This window comes from Pseudophryne corroboree, chromosome 1 (assembly GCF_028390025.1).
Source record: "Pseudophryne corroboree isolate aPseCor3 chromosome 1, aPseCor3.hap2, whole genome shotgun sequence".
NCBI classification, from domain to species: Eukaryota; Metazoa; Chordata; class Amphibia; order Anura; family Myobatrachidae; genus Pseudophryne; species Pseudophryne corroboree.
In genome coordinates this window covers 1,242,932,693-1,242,959,100 of record NC_086444.1, presented here as the reverse complement: position 1 = coordinate 1,242,959,100, position 26,408 = coordinate 1,242,932,693, and positions in this window count along the sequence as shown.

The following is a 26,408-nucleotide window of genomic DNA, read 5'->3' as shown; positions in this document are numbered from 1 at the left end:
GATCCACCACGAGAGGCTCAAGATCCAATTGCTGAATTGGGACAGTTCATAAAGTACACACTAAGTAAGGAGCAAGAACCTGTCTCAGAGGAATTGGTGCAGAGTCCCATTTATGAGTTTGCACTACCCAGGGAGAGGTCTCTATATGAGACACGAGAGTTTTAAAACTTGAGGGAAGAGTTCCAAAAGCTGGCCCTAATTAACAGCCAGCTAAAAGAAACCGTGAAGGAGATTCCTAAACTACGGAGTCGAATAAGAGACCTGGACAAGAGACTCAAAATGGGTTATGTGCCAGTCATAGAATGGCAGGAGTCAGTGACTAGGGTCAAAGATGGGAGATCGGAGGACGAAGCAGTCACGTTAATGAAGGAAATGTTATCAAAGCTGGAAAGACTGAAGGAAGCACTAAAATTTCAACAAATGAAAGGACTTTCTGAAACTCTGGACCAGTGCCTCACTCTGAGGGAAAGGGTGGGGGCAAAATTGGACCATGACCTCAGAACAATTAAAGTCAGGACAGAGACTAGGGGGTAAATTTACTAAGATGGGAGTTCTATTTAAGATGGGATGTTGCCATAGCAGCCAATCAGATTCCAGGTATTATCTTCTAGAAGGTGCTGAGAAGTAGAATCTGATTGGTTGCTATGGGTAACATCCCATCTTAAATAGAACTCTTATCTTAGTAAATTTACCCCCAGGTGTTACCGGTGCCAAGAGCTTGGCCATAAAAGGTGGAATTGTCCATATAGGCAAAGACCAGTGAGGGCCGGTGTGACTACTAGGCCCAGAGTGAACTTAAAAACCTTCCCCAGTCCAGAGTTGGTTAGTGTCAGGTGTCACAAACACCCAGAAAAGAATGAAGCGACTTCCTCAGTAGCCAGTAAATCCGAGCCCGATAAGGGAAACATCCCTAAAGGTGGAAAGGTGAAGAGAAGGGGAAGTTTAGTGGGCAACAGGAAGTTGTCCATTAAAATCACCACTTTGGCCACTATGCCAAAGTGGAGGGAAAGGGAAGGTGGCACAGTGTAGTTGATGCCACCAACCTTTAATGGAAATAGATTCCAAGGCCAGTTAAAAGGGCCTGGGACGTGTACTTGGGAGAGGAACTTGTGACCCAGGTGTATGAGCCAAAGTTATGTCCCAAAGATTTGTCAGCCCAAAATAATTGGCAAATGTGAAACCTTGCCAATGTCACATGCCGCTTTTCTGAGCCAGGAAAAGCTGAGGGAAAGGGTATGTGGCAGGAGAGGTACTTTGCCACCTGTAAGCTACACACAGGGTCCTGGGGGTGGATGGGAAGTGTGGATGGACCAGGTTCCCATCCATATGGCCCAGACCAGGTCTTATAGGCTTCTTAGCCCAAGAAGTGCTTCATCAGCCAGCACCTGGGTGCTGTGTTTAAAGCAGAGTCTCTCCCTTGAGTCAGGGATCCTGAAGGCAGTTAGTGTCCAGGTGATAGGCCTGCTAGGTACAGTGGGATCCGGAGGGCTGGGCCACTAGTGTCAGGATGCCGGGACCTGAAGGGTTCCTTATTAAGTAAGAGGGAGTGAGGCAGGGGCTAACCTCCCTGGTAGTTTATATTAAAGAGTGATCTTTGTTTTCTGTATATCTTTGTTTTTGAGCTACCTGAATAAAAGGTATTTGTTGTTTTTGCACAATCCTGGAGTCGGTCGTTGGTGGATTTTTGTAGCAGAGCACATTCTGTCAAGTCTCCTGTAACAATATATATAGTTAATACATAAAGTTGCACTCACAAGAGTGATATCCACATCAGTGCACTCACCAGTCTTGTCCATAGTGAAAAAGTAGTTTTTATTCCACTCACATCAGTATATAGGATCAAGGTCAACGTTTTGGTCCCTGTCAGGACCTTTCTCAAGACCAAAGCTCCAGGCTGCCAACTCCCCTGCAGAAGTCTAACACTGTGGAACTGTAAGTACCATAGAGGTGGTCACACCCACTAATCAATTAACCATTCGAGCCATTGCTAATAGCAAGTGGAACATATCATCCCTTACAGAGTGGACACACACTCGCACAAGTAACCACTACAAATGAGTCTCCCATGTCAACAAAAGCCACAATCGCGATATAACAGCACAAACCGTTACCGTCACAGCCAGCGGCGAGCGCAGTGGAACGTACGCAGCTGAGCTGAACCGCATGACACTTCCTGGTAATTGAGCGCGATACTGGAAGTGCGCGTCAATGAAATGAAAATAGCAACTTGCAAGCCCACGGCTGGATTAAGGCTAGTGGGGGCTCTGGTCCCCACCAATATAATTGTTCCTGCCACCCACCACTGACACTACTATGCCCCTTATCGGAGCAGGAGAGAGAGAGTGAGGGGACTAAGAGAGAGACAGAGGTAAGACAGGAGAGAACGAGAGACCGAGTGGGAGAGAGATACATTGGGGGTCATTCCGAGTTGATCGCTCGCTAGCTATTTTTTGCAGCGCTGCGATCAGATAGTCGCCGCCTATAGGGGAGTGTATTTTCACTTTGCAAGTGTGCGATCGCATGTGCAGCAGAGTGGTACAAAAAGTTTTGTGCAGTTTCAGAGTTGCCCAGAACTTACTCAGCTGTTGCGATCACTTCAGCCTGTCCGGTTCCAGAATTGACGTCAGACACCCGCCCTGCAAACGCCTGGACACGCCTGCGTTTTTCCAACCACTCCCAGAAAACGGTCAGTTGCCACCCACAAACGCCTTCTTCCTGTCAATCTCCTTCCAATCATCTGTGCGAATGGATTCTTCATTAAATCCATCGCTCAGCAACGATCCGCTTTGTACCCGTATGACGCACGTGCGCATTGCGGTGCATATGCATGCACAGTTTTGACCTGATCGCACCACAGTGAAAAAAACCTAGCCAGGACAGAAATAGAGGGAGAGAGGGATAAAGAGTGGAGTAAGGAAGAGATAGGGTGTTGGAGAGAGAAAGTGAGGGAGTGGAGCAAGAAAGAGAGGGTGAGGATGACAAAGAGAGAGAGAGAGAGAGAGAGAGAGAAAGAAAGAAAGAAAGAGAGAGAGAGAGGGTGTCTGGGAGAAAGAGGGGAAGAGAAAGAGGGACAGTTAGAGAGAGGAGCAAAAGAGAGAGACAGAGAATGTCAGAGAGAGGTAAGAGAAAGAGAGGACAGAAAGAGGGTGTCAGAGATAGAGAGAGGGTGAGGGGAAGTGAGCAGGAGAGAGAGGGTGTCAGGAAGAGAAATAGAGGGATCATGTCAGGGAGAGAGAAAGAGAGGCAGGGAGGAAGGAGCAATAGAAGAATAGAGAGGGGGGAGGGAGTAAGCAGGAGAGAGAGAGAGAGAGAGAGGTGGTGTCAGGGAAAGAGAGGGAGAGATTGAAAGAAGGAGGGTTGCAAGAGGGAGAGTATGATATAGAGAGAGGGGTGAGGAGCATGAAAGATAGAGGAAGGGGAGAGAGAGGAGGAGCGAGAGGGAGAGAGAGAGAGAGAGAGAGAGAGAGAATGGTCAGCAAGAGATAGATACTACCCTTGTGTGTATCAGAGACCCCACCTACAGCTCCCCACCCTTCTTCCACACCCATCCCTAGCTATGTTTATGAGCTATGCTTGTTAAGCCACAGGCTATCAACACCTTGAGCACTACACGGTGGACTGTCCATGTGCGTTTCCTGCCCCCAGTTAGCACATGGAGGCCACTGTCACCTATCTGACTCTACACACCTCAGTGGCCTGGCTGTTCAGGGTCCCATTCCTCCGCTGGTGCTGTGTTACCCTGCCTTCTGATCTCCACTCCTGAGGGGGTGGCACCTCAGTGCAATAGGCCTCACCCCCTTTCAAATATATCCATGATTTGCAGTATTATGTCCGCGAGTGGGGGGGTTTCAGAGCCAGCTAGGGAGGATGAAGACAGAATGGACCAAGCTGGGGCAATGTTTGCCACATTGCGGGGGCCCCCAATGTGTGGGTGCCCCTGTACAACTGTCCCACCTGTAATCTGTCCCTGTGTAAGCCTCATCCATCCAACCAACCTAAGCAACCTGAAGAAGGTCTGCAAGGAAAACTGGGCAGAATCACTACCAACCAGTGACCAAACCTGGTAGACCTTTACACCAACAGACATAAAGATTTTGTTGTAGCCAGAGGTATTTGTACCAAGTAAAGGGGATGAAGACTTATGCAAGCAAAAGTTTCACAATAATAGTGTCTATGCAATTCCTCTGATGTACTAAGCCTTGGAGAGTGATAAAGAGGAGAGACATAAAGTACCAGCCAATCAGCTACTAACTGCCATGTTACAGGCTGTGTTTGAAAAATGACAGTTAGGAGCTGGTTGGCTGGTACTTTCTCTCTGTCCACTTTCTCTCTAAGACTTAGTACATCTGGCCCACACAGTAGAAACAAAGGCATTGGCTCTACTTTGGCTTCTAACTTCACAAAGTAAAACTTCCCAGACAATAATCTCCTCAGAACAGGTGTTACATGATATGACTGAGGAATGAAGCATTCACCTTATCAAATCAGCATGACTACACCACAACCTGTGAATGCTATCTATGAATCTGCTTTCAGAACATTGTTTTCTTATATTATGTCATTACTGTTAACTAAAATGTGTTTCCCCTTGCTGTATATGTGACGCGTTTCACAGTGTTTCCCCTTGATGTATATGTGACTCGTTTCATAATGTTTCCCCTTGCTGTACAAGTGGCATGTTTCACAGTGTTTCCCCTTGCTGTATATGTGGCTCATTTCACAGTGTTTCCCCTAGCTGTGTCTGTGGCTCTTTTCACAGTGTTTTCCCTTGTTGTATATATGGCTCGTTTCACATTGTTTCCCCTTGCTGTATATGTGGTACATTTCACAGTGTTTCCCCTTGCTGTATATGTGGTGCGTTTCACAGCATTTCCCCTTGCTGTATATGTGGCACATTTCACAGTGTTTCCCCTTGCTGTACATGTGGCGTGTTTCAGTGTTTCCCCTTGCTGTATATGTGGCACGTTCCACAGTGTTTCTCCTTGCTGTACATGTGGCGCATTTCACAGTGTTTCTCCTTTCTGTACATGTGACATATTTCAAAGTGTTTCCCCTTGCTGTACATGTGGCGCATTTCACTGTGTTTCCCCTTGCTGTATATGTGGCGCATTTCGCAGTGTTTCCCCTTGCTGTATATGTGGTGCATTTCACACTGTTTCCCCATGCTGTACATGTGGCGTGTTACACAGTGTTTCCCCATGCTGTACATGTGGCATGTTTCACAGTGTTTCCCCTTGCTGTATATGTGGCACGTTCCACAGTGTTTCTCCTTGCTGTACATGTGGCACATTTCACAGTGTTTCTCCTTGCTGTACATGTGACATATTTCAAAGTGTTTCCCCTTGCTGTACATGTGGCGCATTTCACTGTGTTTCTCCTTGCTGTATATGTTGGTCATTTCGCAGTGTTTCCCCTTTCTGTATATGTGGCGCATTTCACAGTGTTTCCCCTTGCTGTATATGTTACACATTTCACAGTGTTTCCCCTTGCTGTATATGTGGCACATTTCACAGTGTTTCCCCTTGCTGTATATGTGGTGCGTTTCACAGTGTTTTACCTTGCTGTACATGTGGCGCATTTCACAGTGTTTCCCCTTGCTGTATATGTGGCGCATTTCACAGTCTCCTCTAGCTGTATGTGTGATGTATTTCACATTGTTGCCCCTTACTGTATATGTGGTGCATTTCACAGTGTCTCCTCTAACTGTATGTGTGATGTATTTCATAGTGTTTCCCCTTGCTGTATATATGGTGCATTTCACAGTGTTTCCCCTTACTGTATATGTGGTGCATTTCACAGTGTTACCCCTTGCTGTACATGTGGTGCGTTTCACAGTCTCCTCTAGCTGTATGTGTGATGTATTTCATAGTGTTTCCCCTTGCTGTATATATGGTGCATTTCACAGTGTCTCCTCTAACTGTATGTGTGATGTATTTCATAGTGTTTCCCCTTGCTGTACATGTGGTGCGTTTCACAGTCTCCTCTAACTGTATGTGTGATGTATTTCATAGTGTTTCCCCTTGCTGTATATGTGGTGCGTTTCACAGTCTCCTCTAGCTGTATGTGTGATGTATTTCATAGTGTTTCCCCTTGCTGTACATGTGGTGCATTTCACAGTCTCCTCTAACTGTATGTGTGATGTATTTCATAGTGTTTCCCCTTGCTGTATATATGGTGCGTTTCACAGTCTCCTCTAGCTGTATGTGTGATGTATTTCATAGTGTTTCCCCTTGCTGTACATGTGGTGCGTTTCACAGTCTCCTCTAACTGTATGTGTGATGTATTTCACAGTGTTTCCCCTTGCTGTATATATGGTGCGTTTCACAGTCTCCTCTAGCTGTATGTGTGATGTATTTCATAGTGTTTCCCCTTGCTGTACATGTCGTGCGTTTCACAGTCTCCTCTAGCTGTATGTGTGATGTATTTCACAGTGTTTCCCCTTGCTGTATATATGGTGCGTTTCACAGTCTCCTCTAGCTGTATGTGTGATGTATTTCATAGTGTTTCCCCTTGCTGTATATGTGGTGCATTTCACAGTGTCTCCTCTAACTGTATGTGTGATGTATTTCATAGTGTTTCCCCTTGCTGTACATGTGGTGCGTTTCACAGTCTCCTCTAACTGTATGTGTGATGTATTTCATAGTGTTTCCCCTTGCTGTTCATGTGGTGCGTTTCACAGTCTCCTCTAACTGTATGTGTAATGTATTTCATAGTGTTTCCCCTTGCTGTACATGTGGTGCATTTCACAGTCTCCTCTAGCTGTATGTGTGATGTATTTCACAGTGTTTCCCCTTGCTGTACATGTCGTGCATTTCATAGTGTTTCCCCTTGCTGTATATATGGTGCATTTCATAGTGTTTCCCCTTGCTGTACATGTGGTGCATTTCATAGTGTTTCCCCTTGCTGTATATATGGTGCATTTCATAGTGTTTCCCCTTGCTGTACATGTGGTGCGTTTCACAGTCTCCTCTAGCTGTATGTGTGATGTATTTCATAGTGTTTCCCCTTGCTGTACATGTGGTGCGTTTCACAGTCTCCTCTAGCTGTATGTGTGATGTATTTCATAGTGTTTCCCCTTGCTGTACATGTGGTGCGTTTCACAGTCTCCTCTAACTGTATGTGTGATGTATTTCATAGTGTTTCCCCTTGCTGTACATGTGGTGCATTTCACAGTCTCCTCTAGCTGTATGTGTGATGTATTTCACAGTGTTTCCCCTTGCTGTACATGTGGTGCATTTCACAGTCTCCTCTAGCTGTATGTGTGATGTATTTCACAGTGTTTCCCCTTGCTGTACATGTGGTGCATTTCATAGTGTTTCCCCTTGCTGTATATATGGTGCATTTCATAGTGTTTCCCCTTGCTGTACATGTGGTGCGTTTCACAGTCTCCTCTAGCTGTATGTGTGATGTATTTCACAGTGTTTCCCCTTGCTGTACATGTGGTGCGTTTCACAGTCTCCTCTAGCTGTATGTGTGATGTATTTCATAGTGTTTCCCCTTGCTGTACATGTGGTGCGTTTCACAGTCTCCTCTAGCTGTATGTGTGATGTATTTCATAGTGTTTCCCCTTGCTGTACATGTGGTGCGTTTCACAGTCTCCTCTAGCTGTATGTGTGATGTATTTCACAGTGTTTCCCCTTGCTGTACATGTGGTGCGTTTCACAGTCTCCTCTAGCTGTATGTGTGATGTATTTCATAGTGTTTCCCCTTGCTGTAAATGTGGTGCGTTTCACAGTCTCCTCTAGCTGTATGTGTGATGTATTTCATAGTGTTTCCCCTTGCTGTACATGTGGTGCGTTTCACAGTCTCCTCTAGCTGTATGTGTGATGTATTTCATAGTGTTTCCCCTTGCTGTACATGTGGTGCGTTTCACTGTCTCCTCTAGCTGTATGTGTGATGTATTTCATAGTGTTTCCCCTTGCTGTACATGTGGTGCGTTTCACAGTCTCCTCTAGCTGTATGTGTGATGTATTTCACAGTGTTTCCCCTTGCTGTACATGTGGTGCGTTTCACAGTCTCCTCTAGCTGTATGTGTGATGTATTTCATAGTGTTTCCCCTTGCTGTACATGTGGTGCGTTTCACAGTCTCCTCTAGCTGTATGTGTGATGTATTTCACAGTGTTTCCCCTTGCTGTACATGTGGTGCGTTTCACTGTCTCCTCTAGCTGTATGTGTGATGTATTTCATAGTGTTTCCCCTTGCTGTACATGTGGTGCGTTTCACAGTCTCCTCTAGCTGTATGTGTGATGTATTTCATAGTGTTTCCCCTTGCTGTTCATGTGGTGCGTTTCACAGTCTCCTCTAGCTGTATGTGTGATGTATTTCATAGTGTTTCCCCTTGCTGTACATGTCGTGCGTTTCACAGTCTCCTCTAGCTTTATGTGTGATGTATTTCATAGTGTTTCCCCTTGCTGTACATGTCGTGCGTTTCACAGTCTCCTCTAGCTGTATGTGTGATGTATTTCATAGTGTTTCCCCTTGCTGTACATGTGGTGCGTTTCACAGTCTCCTCTAGCTGTATGTGTGATGTATTTCATAGTGTTTCCCCTTGCTGTACATGTGGTGCGTTTCACAGTCTCCTCTAGCTGTATGTGTGATGTATTTCATAGTGTTTCCCCTTGCTGTACATGTCGTGCGTTTCACAGTCTCCTCTAGCTGTATGTGTGATGTATTTCATAGTGTTTCCCCTTGCTGTACATGTCGTGCGTTTCACAGTCTCCTCTAGCTTTATGTGTGATGTATTTCATAGTGTTTCCCCTTGCTGTACATGTCGTGCGTTTCACAGTCTCCTCTAGCTGTATGTGTGATGTATTTCATAGTGTTTCCCCTTGCTGTACATGTCGTGCGTTTCACAGTCTCCTCTAGCTGTATGTGTGATGTATTTCATAGTGTTTCCCCTTGCTGTATATGTGGTGCGTTTCACAGTCTCCTCTAGCTGTATGTGTGATGTATTTCATAGTGTTTCCCCTTGCTGTACATGTCGTGCGTTTCACAGTCTCCTCTAGCTGTATGTGTGATGTATTTCATAGTGTTTCCCCTTGCTATACCTGTGTAACACATTTTATACAGTTTTCCCTTGGTGTCCCCTTTAAATTAACACCAAATTCCAGGCAGACCCAGTTTCAGTGTGAACTCATGCAAACCTGGAATTTCCCAGGTTTTTGGTGTAGTGTGAATGTAAGTTTCAGACCCGGGAATTTCCTGGATTGTCAGACCTAAGTAGTACCCGTGTGCACTCCTTTCATACCCCTTTCAGGCATAAGACCCGGGAAATACATGGGTACGACCCAGGTCTATCAACCCAGGAATTTCCCAGGATCTCAGTTTGAGACCCCCATTCACACTACATCAAATACCCAGAAAATTCCCAGGTTGGATGCATTCACACAGAACCCAGGTCTGCCCTGAAATTTGATTTGTATATAAAGGTAAAATTTCCATGTATATTATTCAGCCTTTGCTGTTTGTTAATGGCAAATATGTGGAATTATTTCCTTTTTAAATACATTTTTATTTAAAGCGGAGCTACTTTTTTCTTTTGTCTTACTAAAGGTGCTGCCCACACATCCCCCTTATCACCCCCAGCTATCAGTATTACCCTTCCTCAGTGTCAGATCTGCCCTCCTGTGTGACCCTCCTGTAAGTATACAGCATTTGCCCAGTCTGCTGCTTAATAGTCTAAGCTTAGCTGGGTCCATGTGTTATAGCCATTGGCCGAACAGCCAATCAGACACTTTTCTCCTGACCCGGGTCTAAAAACCTGAGTTGGATGCATTGACACTTGAAGTAACACGTGTTATACCTGTGAAGAACCCTGGTACAGAGCAGGGGGGTCGACCCAGGACTTCAACCCGCATTGTTCCTGTTCACACATAGCAAAAACCCAGGTGAATTCGAGTTCACGGGCAATAACCCGGGTTTTGGTGTAGATCTGAAAGGGCGATCAGACATGCATCAAAATCCTGGGTTTATGCACGTGAAGGTCCATCAACCCGGTATTTTGAAATGTCTGAATGCAAATGACCCGGGACTAAGTAACAGGTCCATGACCCTTCTCCCAATCAGGGTCATGGAGCTCGGACCTGGAAATTTGCCAGCGTGTTAGACACAGCAATTTCCTAGATTTGTTGTCTGAAAGGGATGCCCCTTTTTACTTTTGGTTTCCAATCTATTTTGACTAGTGATGTGCACCGGACATTTTTCGGGTTTTGTGTTTTGGTTTTGGATTCGGTTCCGCGGCCGTGTTTTGGATTCGGACGCGTTTTGGCAAAACCTCCCTGAAATTTTTTTGTCGGATTCGGGTGTGTTTTGGATTCGGGTGTTTTTTTTACAAAAACCCCTCAAAAATAGCTTAAATCATAGAATTTGGGGGTCATTTTGATCCCATAGTATTATTAACCTCAATAACCATAATTTCCACTCATTTTCAGTCTATTCTGAACACCTCACACCTCACAATATTATTTTTAGTCCTAAAATTTGCACCGAGGTCGCTGGATGGCTAAGATAAGCGACCCAAGTGGCCGACACAAACACCTGGCCCATCTAGGAGTGGCACTGCAGTGTCAGACAGGATGGCACTTCAAAAAATTGGCCCCAAACATCACATGATGCACAGATAAATTAAAGAAAAAAGAGGTGCAAGATGGAATTGTCCTTGGGCCCTCCCACCCACCCTCATGTTGTATAAGGTGCCCATAATTTTATTGCGATTGACATAAACACTTCTTTAAGCTAGCTTACCACTAAAATAACGACACACTAAAATAACGACATGGGCATGGTTAGCTGTAGTTAAAGGTCAGACGATATTTATTGATCGCTGACCTGTTCTTTAAACTATAATTGTAATTGAATTGATTTTATATTGGAGGATGGCAAAGGAAAAGTCGCTACCAGACACCAGTTCTAGTCATTTAGATTGGAACACAAAAACTGAGGAGGGGACTAAACCACAACACCGCCTCCTCCCTGCATAACCCGCATTGTGCAGGATTCACCACTCTTTTCTCTGGCAAACGTTCGGTTCCCGCAGGGGAACGTCTAAATGTCCAACCGCAAGGTAAGGACACACCTGCCGTCCTTCTAAAGAGGGTACCCCACAATGACCACTTATGCCCATCTGACCGCTGGTTGGTAGCGACTTCCCGACAATCTGGCTGTCAAGAGCCCACCGAGAAAGACAAGACGCAGGAAAAAAATATATAGTCAGGGCGGGCAGGAGGGCATTCCAAAATGGCAAGAGGAAGTCTGAGGCACATGACTGGGATTATATATAATCCTAAACCCACGCCCCTAAAACCTTGATGGACAGCCCAACAATCCTATAGGAAAAATTACCACAGAACCCAAAAAACTACCTAGCAACTTCTTAGTCAGAGACAACCAATCACAAAAAATTGGGCTCTTATATGGCCTCAGGCTTATGCAGCCTTCAGCTTATCTAAGGCGCCCATAATTTTATTGCGATTGACATAAACACTTCTTTAAGCTACCTTACCACTAAAATAACGACACACTAAAATAATGACATGGACACGGTTAGCTGTAGTTAAAGGTCAGACGATATTTATTGATCGCTGACCTGTTCTTTAAACTATAATTGTAATTGAATTGATTTTATATTGGAGGATAGCAAAGGAAAAGTTGCTACCAGACACCAGCTCCAGTCATTTAGAATGAAACACAAAAACTGAGGAGGGGACTAAACCACAACTCCGCCTCCTCCCTGCATAACCCGCATTGTGCAGGACTCACCACTCTTTTCTCTGGCAAACGTTCGGTTCCCGCAGGGGAACGTCTAAATGTCCAACCACAAGGTAAGGACACACCTGCCATCCTTCTAAAGAGGGTGCCCCACAATGACCACTTATGCCCATCTGACCGCTGGTTGGTAGCGACTTCCCGCCACAAAAGTTTAACAAACCGCCCCGCCATCCAAACCAATAAAAACCAGGAAAACAAGATCGCTAATGAAAAAGACCAAAAACCCCATCTAAGAAAACCCGAAAACTCCAGCCGGAGAAAGACGAAACCCATCCTCCTTGTAGAACTGCCGCTGACGCAGTACAAGCAGAGGATGCCTGACAACCACTCCAACTAAAAGCTGTAACAAACAAACGAAACAACAGAATTACCATCTTGCGTGCTATTTCAATAATTGAGAAATGCACCGCCCCCTTACAATGAAAAAAACGCTGGACTAACTGACCACCCAAAACGTATCTCCGGCCAGTGACAACAAGGCCCACGAAATTAGCCTTAACGAACAAATAGAGGTAGAGGCCTTTGGCGCGACCCCTAGCAGCGCCGCCCAAATGCCGGACAATACCGCCAGGACGATCCCAACTATGCTCACGGTGGCAAAGGAGCTGTACAAATACCCCTTAGTATCCCTGAACCACGGACATCCAACCAACAAACCACCCCGGAACCAACATCAGCTGTCCTACGCGCCAAGGGATGCCCTGCCGCCCCCAAAAATGTAAGAGTGGCCAACCAGCCACGCCTGTTCAAACCATCGACGGCTGCAAAAGAAAAAGACCCTAACATCATCACACTGACATAAATCACATAGGAAAATCAAGTGACAGAGAACAGAAATAACCCAATTGAAGGAGAAAACTCAAAAACCTCCCATGGACCTTTGATGAGCCAATTGTAATTAGACCCCCTCGGAGGAAAATTCAAAAAATTAACTTCACACCCTCGATTCCTGAACGCTACCCGTTCAAAAACTGACAGGTAAACCAAGTTTTTGGGTTAGCGCAACAGGCGCAACTAAACATTATCCACATGCATGTAGGACTTATAGAAGCATACCTCCCACGGACCACCTCCTGAATAGCTGCCGTGGAGGACCCTGTGGCTGCCGCATGGTAGCCACCCCCATCCGCAAGGAATAGGACCTAAGAAGTACACCTCCAACGGACCACCTCCTGAATAGCTGCCGTGGAGGACCCTGTGGCCGCCGCATGGTAGCCACCCCCATCCGCAAGGAATAGGACCTAAGAAGTATACCTCCAACGCTCAGCTCCTGAAACAACTGCCGTGGAGGCCCCTGTGGCCGCATGGTAGCCACCCCAATCCCCAAGGAACAGGACCTAAGAAGTATACCACCCACGCCCCAGCTCCTGAACAGCTGCCGTGGAGGACCCTGTGGCTGCCGCATGGCAGCCTCCCCAATCCGCAAGGAACAGGACCTAAGAAGTATACCTCCAACGGCCCAGCACCGGAACAGCTGCCGAGGAGGACCCTGTGGCTGCCGCATGGTAGCCTCCCCAATCCGCAAGGAATAGGACCTATAAGAAGCATACCCCCAACGGCCCCGCTCCTGAACAGCTGCCGTGGAGGACCCTGCGGCTGTCGCATGGTCAGCCGCCCCAATCCGCAAGGAATAGGACCTATAAGAAGCATACTCCCAACGGCCCCGCTCCTGAACAGCTGCCGTGGAGGACCCTGTGGCTGCCGCATGGTAGCCACACCCATCCGCAAGGAAAAGGCCCTAAGACGTATATCTCCAACGGCCCAGCTCCTGAATAGCTGCTGTGGAGGACCCTGTGGCCGCCGCATGGCAGCCTCCCCAAACCGCAAGGAATAGGACAGAAGAAGAATACCGCCAACGGCCCAGCTCCTGAACAGCAGCCGTGGAGGACCCCGTGGCTGCCGCATGGTAGCCACCCCAATCCGCAAGGAATAGGACCTAAGAAGTATACCTCCAACGGCCCAGCTCCCGAACAGCTGCCGTGGAGGACCCCATGGCTGCCGCATGCTCAGCCGCCCCATTCCGCATGGAATGGGTACCAACCCCATACACAGTAGCAAACTGTAAATTAGTGAGAGAACCAGCGAGCGCCTGTATCAGCAACTGGTCGCCCCCCCGGAGGCCCAGCTATACTCATGCGCCAGGCGCAGCGGGCAGCCACCCGCCACCTCCTGGGCCTCCAAGGACACCCAGCGACCCCCAGCCGCTTGATCCGATGTGGATCACACCATCCTGCAGAGCAACCGACCATCCTGCAACCCGCGTTATAGAGAAGGCCCCAGAATCCCGAACTGCCTGCTGCTCGCCACCACTCGCTTACCCGCAAAACCCAGAAGAAAGCCAAAGCAAAGGCTAATCTAAACAGGGTCCACCTCCAACACCGAGTCGGCGACAGGAGGCAGCACACCCAGCAACTCCACCAAAAGTTGCCATGTATCAGGCCTACGGGTATCCGCAGGCGCGGGGCGCACCCTAGCCCAACCCTAACGCGCTCACGAAAGGGACGAAAGACCAGGCGGGGTCCACCAGCCCGCGCAGCCTAGAACGGAAGGAAATGCCCGCAAGGGCAGGATACATGGCCGCCTAGGACCTACCTCCCAGATAACGCTCGAACACGAAAATCATCAAACCATCTACCAGGGAGTCAGGGACACACCCGCTGTATCCAACCTACTGAAAAAACACCAGGATGCAGCTAAGAAGTATACCTCCACAGACGCCCCAAACGAGGAAGGAGCCAACGCATGCTTAGTCCGAGTAGCCAACCCGCCTGTACAATCCGCCCGACAGAAGACGGGCATGAGAAACCCTATGTTGCTACCCCCGGAACCCACGCACGGAACTTATAAAACTGAAAATGAGACAAAGCATCCGCAAACCCAGTCCGACTCCGGGAGCGCGATGGGAAAACCGCGCCGCCAGCAGGCAAGCAGATGTCGCAACAGTCGCAAAACCTGTGGGGACCGGAGGGAACAAGGAGGAGGAGGCCCCCCCAAAAAACTTCCCCGTAAAAAGACTATAGGAAAGAAGTCAAAATCCACCAAAACATCTCTGATCTCGTGGGAAGGGAAACTGCGGGACACTACCCGGACGACCCCGCAGCGGCCCATAGGTGTCCTGCAAACTATGCCACCCATGGGGATAAACCTGCTCACAAAAGGGGAGGAGCTAACAACGACTGCACCCGCTTAAGCCGGACGTCGCGTTACCCCAAGCAGTCGTTACTAAAACCCAAAAGTGACGGTACCTTGTCAGCGGGGAGGCGACAGCAACCCGCAATTGCGCCCAGCGCCAACCCCTGAAAACCCAGGCAACTGGTAGAGCCCAAGCAGCGTACCGGGTCAACGGGAACACCCAGGACCCCGAACAAAGACCTGGCAACCTACAGAAGTATAGCTGCAAACCGAAATGCCTCCCAACTCCTCAAAAAGAGGCACATGAGACAGAAAACCCAGGGGCACCCACCCGTCGGTATAAAACTGGCACCTAATCGAGGCCCGAAAACTCGCCGGGGATAGGGGTGCAGGAGAAGAGGGGAAAACACGACCCGACGTATAAGTCAGCCAAAAAGGAGGTACCCGGCCCATATTCCCGAAACAAAACGCAGGGTCCATAAAAGACTGATACTCACCCTGCGCCCGGCCTCGGAAATGGAGCGTGAAAAGAAAACCTCATGCAGATAATACCAATGTAGGAAAAGGCGGAACTAGCCCGGGGTCCCTGAGCACCAACCCCACGGGGAAGATCAAGGAGCGCAAAAAAGAAGAGCCAACTGCGAGGGGCCTGCGGCCTGGGACCCCACTGTGAGGACCGGCCACAACCCCAAGAAAATCGACGTAACCACCCCGAACACGATGGACGTCACATCGTAATCTCCCCAAGCGTAAACCTCGTATTTAAATTGCGTGCGCTGAAACAAATACTGCGCCATGAGGGTATATTCGGCAGGTCCCGACCCGGTGCAAGAAGCCGTAAAATCCCAAAACTGGAACCACAGATGAAAGTACGGAAAGCCGTCATCCCCCATGTCCCCCCCCCACCTGCCTTCTCCGCGAACCGCAGGGGGCGGAGCAAACAGCAGCCGCCGGCGCCTTGCCTTTCCGAGACGCCTAACGCCACGCGCCGCGCAAGGAGCCTAAACGCGGGCGCCAGGGAGAACCAGAGGAACACTACAGAAGGTTAAGAAGTACTGTAACAATAAGGAAAACTACAGCATGCTCACCGGTGTCTGAAGGACCTGGAACACCATCAGCCGCCTCCTTCGCCACCGACGGGGCGTCTCCAATGATGCAGGCCGGAAGCCACGGGGGGGGGGAAGAACCCGCAGGCAGGTGGAAAGATGCCACCGGGGACTACTGCGCCGCCACCCCTGCCCCGTCCAACCCGTCCATCCGGGGCGCCTGCAAGCCGGGAAAAGGGGAGGGCGGAGGACTGAACCGCCCGGATGAGAAGTGGGGGTCACCCACAGCAGGGACACCCCCCGAGCACCGCGGTCGGGGACCCCCACAAAGGGAGCCGCCCGCTGCGCCCGCCGCACCTGCCGCACCTGTGGCCACCAGCGGCCACCCGCCTGAAACCCAGGGCGCATAGGCCATCAGCCCCCCCCCCCCACACCCAGTGAGGGACCCCTAAAAAACGAGACCCCCCACATGGGGGAAACATGCTGCAAGCCCCAGAGCAGTAGAAGTTGGGGGCACGCTGGAACAGCTGCAGCCCCAGCTCAAAACCCGGCACCCAGGACCCGTCCCCCCTCCTCCCACAGCCAGCCCCCGGCCGTCAGGCACCATGCGGGCGCCGGATCCTCCGACTGGGCCGCAACGGGTAGGAGGCAGGGGGAGCAGCAGGAGCACGCCGGGCCGAAGACTGGGTCGCCCGCAGCCCCACGGCCGCCGGGGGTGACCCCCGCGACCGCGGCCGCACACACCACAAGGGACCGCTGCGGCAGGGGCACCGCGTCCCCCGGCTGGACGACAGCAGGGGGAGAAGCGTGGGCCGCAGCGGTCCAACCCCACCGCGCTCTTTCAGGCGCCGGGACGGGGACAGGGGGAGGCCACGCTCCGGGAACGAGCGCCGGAAGTGCGCAGCCGAAGCTAAGCGACGGGGGGGGGGGGGGGTAGGAGAGCAGACCCTCCTGGACGCGGCACAGCAGCGGGGGGAACAGGAGCCAAACAGTACAATGGATAGAGGATAAAACCAGTGGAAGGGGGGGGGAGGGAGGGGTGCCGGCACAGTGCAGTGAGGACATAATCCACATAAAATAACCATAACAGTACAGAACACAGGCACAGTACTCAACCTTCCTGGGCCATTCCAAAATGGCAAGAGGAAGTCTGAGGCACATGACTGGGATTATATATAATCCTAAACCCACGCCCCTAAAACCTTGATGGACAGCCCAACAATCCTATAGGAAAAATTACCACAGAACCCAAAAAACTACCTAGCAACTGCTTAGTCATAGACAACCAATCACAAAAAATTGGGCTCTTATATGGCCTCAGGCTTGTGCAGCCTTTAGCTAATCTAAACAGGACATGCACACTTTAACAAACCCATCATTTCATTGACAGGGTCTGCCACACGACTGTGGCTGAAATGACTGGTTGGTTTGGGCCCCCACCAAAAAAGAAGCAATCAGTCTCTCCTTGCTCTAACTGGCTCTACAGAGGCAAGATGTCCACCTCCTACTCATCATCCGATTACTCACCCCTTTCACTGTGTACATCCCCCTCCTCACAGATTATTAATTCGTCCCCACTGGAATCCACCATCACAGGTCCCTGTGTACTTTCTGGAGGCAATTGCTAGTGAATGTCTCCACGGAGGAATTGATTATAATTAGAGATGTGCACCGGAAATTTTTCGGGTTTTGTGTTTTGGTTTTGGATTCGGTTCTGCGGCCGTGTTTTGGATTCGGACGCGTTTTGGCAAAACCTCCCTGAAATTTTTTTGTTGGATTCGGGTGTGTTTTGGATTCGGGTGTTCTTTAAAAAAAAAAACCTCCAAAACAGCTTAAATCATAGAATTTGGGGGTCATTTTGATCCCATAGTATTATTAACCTCAATAACCATAATTTCCACTCATTTCCAGTCTATTCTGAACACCTCACACCTCACAATATTATTTTTAGTCCTAAAATTTGCACCGAGGTCGCTGGATGGCTAAGCTAAGCGACCCAAGTGGCCGACACAAACACCAGGCCCATCTAGGAGTGGCACTGTAGTGTCAGACAGGATGGCACTTAAAAAAAATGTTCCCAAACAGCACATGATGCAAAGAAAAAAAAGAGGTGCACCACGGTCGCTGGATGGCTAAGCTAAGTGACCCAAGTGGCCGGCACAAACACCTGGCCCATCTAGGAGTGGCACTGCAGTGGCAGACAGGATGGCAGATTTAAAAAATAGGCCCCAAACAGCACATGATGCAACGAAAAAAAGAGGTGCACCAAGGTCGCTGGATGGCTAAGCTAAGCGACCCAAGTGGCCGGCACAAACACCTGGCCCATCTAGGAGTGGCACTGCAGTGTCAGACAGGATGGCACTTAAAAAAATAGTCCCCAAACAGCACATGATACAAAGAAAAAAAGAGGTGCAAGATGGAATTGTCCTTGGGCCCTCCCACCCACCCTTATGTTGTATAAACAGGACATTTACACTGTAACAAACCCATCATTTCAGCGACAGGGTCTGCCACACGACTGTGGCTGAAATGACTGGTTGGTTTGGGCCCCAACCAAAAAAGAAGCAATCAATCTCTCCTTGCACAAACTGGCTCTACAGAGGCAAGATGTCCACCTCCTCCTCATCGTCCGATTCCTCACCCCTTTCACTGTGTACATCCCCCTCCTCACAGATTATTAATTCGTCCCCACTGGAATCCACCATCTCAGGTCCCTGTGTACTTTCTGGAGGCAATTGCTGGTGAATGTCTCCACGGAGAAATTGAATATAATTCATTTTTATGAACATCATCTTCTCCACATTTTCTGGAAGTAACCTCGTACGCCGATTGCTGACAAGGTGACCGGCTGCACTAAACACTCTTTCGGAGTACACACTGGAGGGGGGGCAACTTAGGTAAAATAAAGCCAGTTTGTGCAAGGGCCTCCAAATTGCCTCTTTTTCCTGCCAGTATACGTACGGACTGTCTGACGTGCCTACTTGGATGCGGTCACTCATATAATCCTCCACCATTCTTTCAATGGTGACAGAATCATATGCAGTGACAGTAGACGACATGTCAGTAATCGCTGGCAGGTCCTTCAGTCCGGACCAGATGTCAGCACTCGCTCCAGACTGCCCTGCATCACCGCCAGCGGGTGGGCTCGGAATTCTTAGCCTTTTCCTCGCAGCCCCAGTTGCGGGAGAATGTGAAGGAGGAGCTGTTGACGGGTCACGTTCCGCTTGAGTTGACAAGTGTCTCACCAGCAGGTCTTTGAACCTCTGCAGACTTGTGTCTGCTGGAAAGAAAGATACAACGTAGGTTTTAAATCTAGGATCGAGCACGGTGGCCAAAATGTAGTGCTCTGATTTTAACAGATTGACCACCCGTGAATCCTGGTTAAGCGAATTATGGGCTCCATCCACAAGTCCCACATGCCTAGTGGAATCGCTCCGTTTTAGCTCCTCCTTCAATCTATCCAGCTTCTTCTGCAAAAGCCTGATGAGGGGAATGACCTGACTGGCAGTGTCTGAACTGACTTCACGTGTGGCAAGTTCAAAGGGTTGCAGAACCTTGCACAACGTTGAAATCATTCTCCACTGCGCTTGAGTCAGGTGCATTCCCCCTCCTTTGCCTATATCGTAGGTAGCTGTATAGGCTTGAATGGCCTTTTGCTGCTTCTCCATCCTCTGAAGCATATAGAGGGTTGAATTCCACCTCGTTACCACCTCTTGCTTCAGATGATAGCGGGGCAGGTTCAGGAGTGTTTGCTGGTGCTCCAGTCTTCGGCACGCAGTGGCTGAATGCCGAAAGTGTCCCGCAATTCTTCGGGCCACCGACAGCATCTCTTGCACACCCCTGTCATTTTGTTAAAAAATTCTGCACCACCAAATTTAATGTATATGCAAAACATGGGACGTGCTGGAATTTGCCCAGATGTAATGCACGCACAATATTGGTGGCGTTGTCCGATGTCACAAATCCCCAGGAGAGTCCAATTGGGGTAAGCCATTCTGCGATGATGTTCCTCAGTTTCCGTAAGAGGTTGTCAGCTGTGTGCCTCTTATGGAAAGCGATGATACAAAGCGTAGCCTGCCTAGGAACGAGTTGGCGTTTGCGAGATGCTGCTACTGGTGCCGCCGCTGCTGTTCTTGCTGCGGGAGGCAATACATCTGCCCAGTGGGCTGTCACAGTCATATAGTCCTGAGTCTGCCCTGCTCCACTTGTCCACATGTCCGTGGTTAAGTGGACATTGGGTACAACTGCATTTTTTAGGATACTGGTGACTCTTTTTCTGACGTCTGTGTACATTCTCGGTATCGCCTGCCTAGAGAAATGGAACCTAGATGGTATTTGGTACCGGGGACACAGTACCTCAAGCAATTCTCTAATTCCCTGTGAATTAACGGTGGATACCGGCCACACGTTTAACACCACCGCAGCTGCCAAGACCTGAGTTATCTGCTTTGCAGCAGGATGACTGCTGTGATATTTCATCTTCCTCGCAAAGGACTGTTGGACAGTCAATTGCTTACTGGAAGTAGTACAAGTGGTCTTCCGACTTCCCCTCTGGGATGACGATCGACTCCCAGCAGCAACAACAGCAGCGCCAGCAGCAGTAGGCGTTACACTCAAGGATGCATCGGAGGAATCCCAGGCAGGAGAGGACTCGTCAGACTTGCCAGTGACATGGCCTGCAGGACTATTGGCTTTACTGTCTAAAGAGGAAATTGACACTGAGGGATTTGGTGGTGTGGTTTGCAGGAGCTTGGTTACAAGAGGAAGGGATTTAGTTGTCAGTGGACTGCTTCCGCTGTAACCCAAAGTTTTTGAACTTGTCAATGACTTCTGATGAATGCGCTCCAGGTGACGTATAAGGGAGGATGTTCCTAGGTGGTTAACGTCCTTACCCCTACTTATTACAGCTTGACAAAGGCAACACACGGCTTGACAGTCACCTGGGGGTTTATTTACTAATATTCGTGTTTTAGCCGTTTTTAAGGGAGTTTGATCTCGAATGGTATTGGGTGCATTTTACTGCAACTTTTTGAATCCTGATACGGTCATTTACTAAGCTGCCGAGTTTTCCACATTCATTTTTTCCGATGTTGATGTGATTTGTAATGTTAGGCAGTGTTTTACGGGAGTGATGAGTAAAACACTGCCTGACAAAACACAAGGAATTCCAGCCGGATCTGTGAGATCCGTGCAGGGCTTCATTGTGTACCTTAAAAAGGGGTTTAAAGTGTTAAAAATTCAGTACTACAGGTAGCAGCGGGCCCGGTTTTCCACCGCATGCTGGTACTTGTGGTTCTCCAAGTACCAGCTTGCGGGGGAGGCTTGCTGGGACTTGTAGTACTGCTACAAAAAAAACAATATTCTTTTTTTTACACTTGGCTATCAGCCCCCCATCCACCGCCCTTGTATGGGGGGGACAGCCTCGGACTTCACCCCTGGCCCTTGGGTGACTGGAGGGGGGGACCCCTTGATTTAAGGGGTCCCCACTCCTCCAGGGTACCCCGGCCAGGGGTGACTAGTTAGTGATTTAATGTCAGGGCCGCAGGGACCTATATAAAAGTGTCCCCCGGCTGTGGCATTATCTCTCTGACTAGTGGAGCCCGGTGCTGGTCCAAAAAATACGGGGGACCCCTACGCTTTTTGTCCCCCGTATTTTTTGCACCAGGACCAGGCGCAGAGCCCGGTGCTGGATGTTCAAATATGGGGGAACCCCTGTCAAATTTTTCCCCATATTTTTACAACCAGGACCAGCTCAAAGAGCCCGAGGCTGGTTATGCTTAGGAGGGGGGACCCCCACACAATTTTTTTTCCTGTTTTTACACTAAACAGACCCTTTCCCATAGATAACCATGCACAGATCTCTCTGATCCGTGCATGATTATCCAAACTCGCCTGGAAAAAGCAGGTCTATTTTTTTGCTGCTTTTTTTAACAAATCGCAAAAAAATACACCCGCACTTGAGCACTCAGAGACTAACACCCAAATACGAATGAATAGTGAATACCCGTATTGTATGAAATAACAGCCGCGTTTGACCGATGGTCTATTCATTCGTATTTCTGAACTTTGCCAATCAAACCATTACGAATAGCCCAAACACTGCCGAGATTTGTGCTTAGTGAATTCCCGTGTTGGGACTTAGAAAAAAAAACACAAATCGGGCAAACTCGGATTATTAGTAAATACTGCCCCTGTTGTCCGCATTTCTGTTAAAATAATTCCACACCGAAGAGGTGATTTTTTTTGTAATTTGACCAGGCATGTCAATGGCCATATTCGTCCCACGGACAACAGGTGTCTCCCCGGGTGCCTGACTTAAACAAACCACCTCACCATCAGAATCCTCCTTGTCAATTTCCTCCTCAGCGCCAGCAACACCCATATTCTCATCCTGGTGTACTTCAACAGTGACATCTTCAACTTGACTATCAGGAACTGGACTGCGGGTGCTCCTTCCAGCACTTGCAGGGGGCGTGCAAATGGTGGAAGGCGCCACCTCTTCCCGTCCAGTGTTGGGAAGGTCAGGCATCGCAACCAACACAATTGGACTCTCCTTGGGGATTTGTGATTTCGAAGAACGCACAGTTCTTTGCTGTGCTTTTGCCAGCTTAAGTCTTTTCTTTTTTTCTAGCGGGAGGATGAGTGCTTCCATCCTCATGTGAAGCTGACCCACTAGTCATGAGGAACATAGGAGAGGGCCTCAGCCGTTCCTTGTCACTCCATGTCGTAAATGGCATATTGGCAAGTTTACGCTTCCCCTCAGACGCTTTTAATTTAGATTTTTTGGGTAATTTTACTGAACTTATGTTTTTTGGATTTTACATGCTCTCTACTATGACATTGGGCATCGGCCTTGGCAGACGACGTTGATGGCATTTCATCATCTCGGCCATGACTAGTGGCAGCAGCATCAGCACGAGGTGGAAGTGGCTCTTGATCTTTTCCTATTTTACCCTCCACATTTTTGTTCTCGATCTTTTAATGTGTGGAATTATATGCCAGTAATATATCAATAGCAATGGCAAACTGTACTGTACTATATATGTATACTGTTGGTCACCAAAATGCTGCACTGTAATACTATATATACTGCTCACAAAAATGCCGCACAGATATGGAATGGATACGTGCAGGGACACAGAGCTGCAAGATACAGCAATGGCCTACTGTACACAACTATATACTGTTGGGTCACCAAAATGCTGCACTGTAATACTATATATATTGCTCACAAAAATGCAGCACAGATATGGAATGGATACTTGAAGTGACACAGAGCTGCAAGATACAGCAATGGCCTACTGTACTGTACAACTATATACTGTTAGGACACAAAAATGCTGCACTGTACTACTATATATACTGCTCACAAAAATGCAGCACAGATATGGAATGGATACGTGCAGTAACACAGAGCTGCAAGATACAGCAATGGCCTACTGTACATAACTATATACTGTTGGGTCACCAAAATGCTGCACTGTAATACTATATATACTGCTCACAACAATGCCTCACAGATATGGAATGGATACGTGCAGTGACACAGAGCTGCAAGATACTACAGCAATGGCCTACTGTACTATACTACTATAACTATTATATACTGGTTGTCCCCAGTCCCCACAATGCAGCACACTGATCAGAGATTTGCAGCACACTGAGCACAGATATGGAGCGTTTTCAGGCAGAGAACGTAGATATTTTCAGCACACTGAACACCGATTATTTGCAGCACACTGAGCACAGATATTTTCAGCACACTGAGCACAGATTATTTGCAGCACACTGAGCACAGATATTTGCAGCACACTGAGCACAGATTACGGAGCTTTTCAGGGAGAGAACGCAGCCACGTCCTCTCCTTTCAATCTCCAAAGCACGAGTGAAAATGGCGGCGACGCGCGGCTCCTTATATAGAATACGAATCTCGCGAGAATCCGACAGCAGGATGATGACGTTCGGCCTCGTTCTGGTTAACCGAGCAAGGCTGGAAGATCCGTGGCTGCCTCGGACCCGTGTAAAATAGGTGAAGTTCGGGGGGGTTCGGATCTCGAGGAACCGAACCCGCTCATCTCTAATTATGAGATGTTTTTGAATCCTCCTTTGATAAAGTTCTTCAGACTATTAAGTCAACAATTCAATGAACAGTCAAATCTAACATATCATTATAAAAGGTTCAACTTATTTCTTCTTTACTAGATGCCACATACAGATTTGCTTTACGATAATTGATTTAAAGTTGAAATCCGTTTTTACAGTGTGATTAGTTATACTTTGTTTAATGCACAAACTTCTGATCCATGGTTTTATTATAACCTATACCATAACCTCTTGCAGAATATTCCTTACTGCGCTCGCTGCAGGGGTCACAGGAGATCAGGTGAAAAGTGCATGACGCATTGTATACTTTTTCCCCTCGCTGTACATGTGTGATGCATATCATAGTGTTTCCACTTGTTGTACGTGTGACACATTTCACAGTGTTTCCTCTTGCTGTACATGTGGCGCGTTTCACAGTGTTTCCCTTTGCTTTATGTGTGATGTGTTTCATAGTGTTTCTCCTTGCTGTACCTATGTAACACATTTTATACTGTTTGCTCTTTATGTACATGTGAACGTGTGACATACTGTTTGCCTATGCTATATGTATGTGACATATTTCATAGTGTTTCCCCTTTCTGTATGTGTGATGTGTTTCATAGTGTTTCCCCTTGCTGTATCTATGTAACACATTTTATACTGTTTCCCCTTGCTGTATAAGTGTGATATGTTTCATTGTGTTTCCTCTTGCTGTACATTTGGTGCATTTCACAGTGTTTCCCTTTGCTGTACATGTGGCGCGTTTCACAGTGTTTCCCTTTGCTGTACATGTGGCGCATTTCAGTGTGTCCCTTTGCTGTACATGTGGCGTGTTTCACAGTGTTTCCCATTGCTGTACATGTGGCGCATTTCACAGTGTTTCCCTTTGCTGTACGTGTGGCGCGTTTCACAGTGTTTCCCTCTGCTGTACATGTGGCACGTTTCACAGTGTGTCCCTTTGCTGTACGGCTGGCGCGTTTGACAGTGTGTCCCTTTGTTGTACATGTGGCGCGTTTCACAGTGTGTCCCTTTGCTGTACATGTGGCGCATTTCACAGTGTTTCTCGTTGCTGTTTGTGTGACGCGTTTCACAGTGTTTCCCTCTGCTGTACATGTGTGATGTGTTTCATAGTGTTTCCCTCTGCTGTACATGTTTGATGTGTTTCATAGTGTTTCCCTCTGCTGTACATGTTTGATGTGTTTCATAGTGTTTCCCTCTGCTGTACATGTTTGATGTGTTTCGTAGTGTTTCCCCTTGCTTTACACGTGGCGCGTTTCATTGTTTCCCCTGGCTGTACTTGGGATGTAACACATTTTATACTATTTGCCTTTTATGTACATGTGGTCGTATTACATAAAGTTTACCTTTTCTATATGTATGTGACATATTTCATAGTGTTTTCACTTTCTGTATGTGTTTGACACGTTTCGCAGTGTAACCCCTTACTGTACAAGAGTTTGGTAGCCCCATAAATGGGGGCACCCCAAAAGTTAGACAGATACCCTTTTTTTGTAGGTGTCTGGCCACTGTGCTTGAGGGAGGGGTGTATTACATACAGTATGTGACTGCAGCCCCTGTACCTTTACGTACTGAAATGTTATAACTAAAGCTGACTAATTGCAAGACTGCTCCTTAAACCTAAGCCAGTGCACTACAAGTACTACAGTGACCTGCATGTGTTGAACTATCTTCAGAGTGGTTTTCTTTTCTCTATAGACCTTTTACTTAAACCTATGCTGGTGCACCACAAGTACCACAGTAACCTGCATGTCCTGAACCATTTAACTAAAGTAGATAAATTACATAGAGTGCTTTTATTGTTATAACGCTGCTCATTCATTCTGATAAACTGAGAATCTGTTTCTGAAGAAAAACTGTTGTCAGTCATCGTGTCTGAGGGGAGAATTTACCTAAAGTCCTGTTTCCCTGATCATACCCTGTACCTGGTCCTTGTAAGCACCCACATTAATACCCCTTTCACACCAGCGTATTTTCCCCGAGTTGACCCCGGCAACAACCCGGGTGTAGCGCTGGTGTGAAAGGGTCCCGGGACAAAATCCCAGGAACCATGCCCTGGAATTTCAACCCTGCTATGTACCAGGGTTGTTCCCGGGACCTTCCCGGGATCCTGGACAGTGTGAATGGTGCAGGGACATGTCCCACCTTCCCGGGTTGCCTCTGCTGCTGATTGGCTATGCAGAGCAGCTTCCTGGTGTTGTGATTTTTCAGCAGGCACCAGCAGACGTGTGTATGTGCTGCGCTGTCTAAAGCAGCCCTCTCTGGCATGTGTGTGGCTGTGGTTGGCTGGCAGGCTGGTGGTGGGTGTCGGTGGGATGGATAAGCAGGGGGCGTAGCAGAAATGCAATCTCTTTCACAAATGGA